Here is a 5,540-nt window from a genome sequence, read left to right as displayed (position 1 = left end):
AGACCCAAGCAAGCCAGGAGGGAATGGTGAAATGAGCCCATGTCGCACTTATGTGAATTACACCTGCTAAAAGCCATGCTTGCACACTTGTTGGCCTTGTAGCTGATAGACAGAGGTAGCTGTCTGGCTCTGCTGTGAGTCTCTGCTCTTTTTCCCCAAGAAGGTCCTTTCAGGTCCCCTGGTTGTATGTGCTTAACACCCTACATCTCACTCTCATCTGTCTTCCCAAGATAAGCTTCATGTACATCTCACTGTGACCCACAAAGTTTATATACAGGTGTGGAGGAATGCCTAAGCTGGTCCTATCCCTGGTCACACTGGGGAACTTAAGGCACAATACCGCTCCCTGGTTAGCCAGGCCTCCTAGGCCAGTGTCCCCTCCAGACAAAGCTCCTGCCTGAGGGCACTGGCCTGCAGGAAGAAAGGCACACTGAGCATGGTATGGCTCTGCAGGACAGACAGGTAATGGCTGCTTTCAGGACAAAGAGTATCTAGTTTTAACTTTGCAGCCATGATCCCAAAGTCAAGAACAACTTTCCTGCTCCAGAAGCCTGGGCCACTGCCATTGGTAAAAATATCAAAGAAGAGAAAAGTGGAGGGAATCTTAAAGGAGCGGGTTAAATCATCTAAATACAAAACAGTATTCGTAGGGCTATCTGTAGCTTCGGGGATGTGTTCAATGGGTGTTCTAAGTGGCATCCTGGGAGCCAGAGGGACAAATGAGACATCAGGGCCGTTAAGTGGACAGATGCTTTATTATGCCAGGATATGAGAAGCAGATGCCTCCGGTCTGCTGTCAGTCTGTCTGGTTATACAGTACCCTCCCACCCAAATCCCTGTCAACCTGGAACCTGTGCATGTGACTTGATCTGGTAACGGATTTTTAAAAATGCTAATCAAGTTAAGGTGAGTCTGAACTGGATCAAGGTACTGTACTCAATAAGACTACTGGGAATAGACACGCTGAAACACTGGGAGAAGAACAAAGACTGGGGGTTGGGGTGATATATCTACAAGCCAAGGAACACCAAGGAAGTTAGGCCAGAGGCCAGGATTCTCTCCCAGATCTTTGAGAGCAGTGGTTCTCCACCTTCCTAATGCTGTGACTCTTGAATGCAGTACCTCATGTTGTGTGACTCGCATCATTAAATTATTTAATTATTACTTCAAAACTGTAATTTGCTACTGTTATAAATTATAATATAAATAGCTGTGCTTTTGGATGGTCTTAGGTGACCCCTGTGAAAGAATAGTTATACTCCCAAGGGAGTCATAACCCACAAGTTGAGAACCACAAGGTGTTCTAGAGGAAAGCAAACTTCCCAATGACTTTCAATCTGATTATCAGCTTTCAGAACTGCAAGGGAAGCAAGTACTGTTTTGAACAGAAGAGTTTTGGGTGTATCGTTGTTCCATCTCTAAGAAGGCAACACAGAATCCTTGGCACTCTGCCCCTGCCTGGGACCAGGAACAAGTGAGTGCCCTGTCTAGAAAAGCATTATAGAGATTCCTTGCATGTGTGTACACATGTAGACCAGAGGGAATAACACCAAGGACTCTAGAGAATAAAAAAGCCAGGACACAACTCCTTGCTCCATGTAAAACCATCCCTGTCTTGTTCTTACCCTGGTGGTGTAAGAGAACAAGGTCACAGAGCCAGGGTACCCATTGTCTTTGGAGCAGCGCCATCTCACACTCGGAGTCAAGCGACTGGCTCGAGACCGGCTTTCCAGATGGATCTGTAGAGGCTCAGGTCCTCCCAGCTGTCTGTGGCTGGCACACCAGTGTCAGCTCAGATAATGGCAGAGAACTGACGCCAACTTTCTGGGGCTGAACATCATTCACAGTTGTCCTACAGAGGCCAACGTGGGCTGCCCTGGACCCATGGCCCTCATTAGCATAATGGTCTTTGTCCAGAAGGAAAGAGGCAAGGAGAGAAGGTGAGCATCTGCCTCTTTGCTGCTGGTCCTGCAGACTGGGCTGGGAGGGAGGCACCATCTGTTGTGGGGCTGGGTCACCGATCCAAGGGACCAAGTGATCCTGAAATCTAGGTGACGCTCTGCCTTTAGGAAGTAGATGCCCACATGCTGGGTAGTTTTCTGTGTCATTCTGCAGTGTGTGTGGAAGTTGACAGGCTCTGAGGTTGTCCTACGTATTGAGACTGCTGGAAGATCTCAAGTGTACCCATCAAATTCTTAGGAAGCTATTCTAGATAGTGACAATGAGGCCGAGGCTAAGGTTTTCATCCAGCCCATGCCTGCCCCCAGGGTAGCAGTTTGATAATGCTTCCTTGACAATATGGTCAGTCTCTACTGAGGCAGGAGTTCCAGGCTAGGGCTTGACAGAAGGGTCTGAGAAACTAGAAATGGAAGTGGCTAGAAGCAGAGAGGGCCCCTGCAGGCATTGTTTCGTGGGTCTCCTTGAAGACTCCTCAGTGCAGATGAGCAACTGGGCTCTGCACAAGTCCTGCCTCTTCAGCCTTGTAAGGCACCTGTGACAGACAGGCTTCGTATGCATTTTAAAAAGCTGACCTTTCTAGAATAGGCAGAACAGAGCATTACATTTGCAGCAGAGGTGTGAGCACAGAGATCAGAGCTCTGACTTCTTTGTTGGAAGGTGGCAAGTGCTTGATTTTCCTGAGCCTTGGTGTCCCCACTTGGTGATGGTAGTAAGAGGGAAGGTGAAGAGCTCCCCAGGAGAGAAGGAACTTTATAAAGACACTAGTGCACTGGCAACGTGTTGCCCATTTGAGCCATACTCTGAGGATGCCCTTCATCTGGGCAAATAGAAAAACCCCAGAGCTTAGTTTCTTTCCCAGGCCTGCCAGATATATATGTCTGTGGTTCTATGTCTGTGTCCTATTATGATGGCTGATATAAAGCTCTCATCCATGAAATTCTCCTCTGAAAATTCTTTTGTCCTTTGCTTATCCCAAGGACTACCAGTAGTATGTTTGCTTAAACAGAGGCCCAGTAAAAGTATTATGGAGAGAGGAAAGGGTGACCTTCCATAAATGGCCATCACTGGAGTCTTATTAAAGCCAGGCACACACCACAACTCTTTGTTTTATTCTTCCATGAGCCATGGAAGAATTTTGGGGGCCTGGTATAGACTGAATACTTGTGTCCAGCTGAAACTCTTATGCAGAATTCTCTGTCTGGTGGTGTAATGGTATTTGGAGCTGAGGCCCTTGGAGGGAGGTGAAGGGTAGTTAGGGCCATAAGAGTGGGGTCCTGAGACAAAAGAATTAGTGCTCTTATTTGAAACAGTGCCAGAGAGCTGGCTTGTGCCCTCTTTCTTTCACAGTGCACACACAAAAAAAGGTGTCCAGGAAGTATACCCTTAAAAAGCAGCCACCTCATAGCCCCAGAGTGAACTGGCTTTGCTGAGATCTTCAGATTGGAATCTTCAGCTTCCAGAACCATGAGAAGGAAGTCTGTTGCTTAAACCCCGAGTGTGGACTTTTGTCATAGTTATACAAGAAGGCCAAGTCAGGGCCCTCTCTCAATGTCAACAGGACCTCAGTGCACATTGATAAAATGACCTGGAAGAAACATGGCCCAATTCTTAATCCTCGGACAGTTCTGGGTGCTTCTGCAGGCCTCTGCAGCTCACTTACCACACGTGTATAAACACTCTTGATCCCCAGAGTGCTCCAAGGAGTGTCCTGTGGTGAGCACTGCAGAGTGCTGGCCTCTTTGCCACAAGCTCCTGAACCGCAACCATTTCTTTGGTTGTCTTTGAGTTGTACCCGCGGAAGCAGCCTTGAGGAGGTGAGGCCCACACTCCTCAGGAGGGCAGAGCACATTAAAGCATGCAGCAGGTGCACTATGCCCTGGCATGGCTGATGTGCCAGCTGCAGCTCCAGCAACTGTCATCTGACATCCTGACATAGAAGAGCACTGGGAGCCAGGGGGCTCTAGTGGTTAGCTGCTCTCTCCCACCATGCCTGAACCCCCTGGCCCAGCCTCCAGCCAAACAGGTGTATGACAGCCTGTTGCAGGTCCTCAGAGGAGCTGGCAGGCTCTGGAGAGGGCTCCAAGAGAACAGATGAAAAGAACAAAGGAGGTTAGGCCTTGGATGACAAGCTTATTGATAACAGTTTAGGAGGAGAAAGCCTGCAGGGTGACAACAAATTGTTCCTAATGGCTTTGTCGCCTGCGGGTCCCTGTCTCAGAGAACAAGCTGTCAGGCTAGTCCAAGGGAGGCCATATTGCTCTCTCTGCAGAGGGAGTCTTCTCACTCTGTCTGTCCCATCAGCCTACTGTTGTAAGGTTTTATGTTGTGGGTGCAGATAATGATATAGCCAGCCCTGGGAAACCGTCAGTCATGGCAACATTAGCTGTCAGGGCACAAGTTCCAAAAGTAAAGTTTGCTCAGTCCTGTTGAGTGGAACTAGGTGAGTCCTGTACCTGGAGGATAAACCTAACTTCCCACAGCTGCACTGTGCAGATATGCAAGGCCTCTCATTCTAGAAGATCAATGCCACCAGTGTCACTTTGGGAAAGGCGACAGAGGCCACCTCTTACCATTACCCTTTGTAACTCTGGGGTTCCAGGCCCTCGAAAGAGGTCTTGAGGAATGTCTCTCTCATCTTGCCAAATTTAGGTGATGGTGAGCTGTGCAGAAGAAGGGGAACCCTGCACTTTATTGCCATAGGATGGCACCAAGGGTCCTCTTTAGGGAAAAGGATAGGACAAAGCTAGATGGGACGAAAGTGAGCTAGAGGCTGGAGCCACTAACCATAGCCAGCTCCTCCTGTTGCTTTCATCTTACATGGCAGGAAAAGATGGCACTGAGGAACACCTACCTAGATCTCCCTCTTTATCAAAGGAAATTTCAAAGCAAAGTCATGTCGATATCCAAGAAGTTGAGACAGCCTGTCTGGAAGCTCAGGCAAAAGTAGTCTGTGATTGTGGTCTTCATCATGTCTGGTGTCTCAGAGCCCCACCTTTCACTTAGCAAGCACTTTGAGCAAAGACAACCCTCATTACCCATGAGGTAGCCAGCACTTCACTAACATGGGGCAGACTAGTGTCAGTGGGAGGGGCTAAAAGGCCAGTGACTGTCTCCATTCACAAGGGCATGAGGACTTGGCAGGTGCAATATTTACCTGGCTGGCCTGGTGAAAAAACAACCAATCCACCACCGAATACTAACAGTATAATTGTCAAGTGAGTTAAACCAAGAATGGGGCCCACCTCTCTTTTTAATCATAATGTGTTGGTTTAGTCATGTGCCTATTTGCCAGATGCCAGGCTTCCTTAACACAATAGTTTTACCTCCTCATCTGCTTTGGATTATATTAATCAGCTTCTCTGAGTTTGGGACAAATATCTCTCCAAGATGGAACTCACTAATTAGGGACCCACCTTCAACATACAAGCCTTTGTGGGGGACATTTCCTGTCTAACCCATCACAAGCATGGATGAACCAGTACTGCTTTAATCATACTGGAGTGACTGGCTGTGCTCTAAGGCTGCTGGAGTGAATGGCCATAAGTGTGGTAACTTAAAACTCAGCTTTTTTTTTTTTTTTT

This window comes from Mastomys coucha, unplaced genomic scaffold (genome assembly GCF_008632895.1).
Source record: "Mastomys coucha isolate ucsf_1 unplaced genomic scaffold, UCSF_Mcou_1 pScaffold21, whole genome shotgun sequence".
NCBI classification, from domain to species: Eukaryota; Metazoa; Chordata; class Mammalia; order Rodentia; family Muridae; genus Mastomys; species Mastomys coucha.
This window is presented reverse-complemented; position numbering follows the sequence as displayed.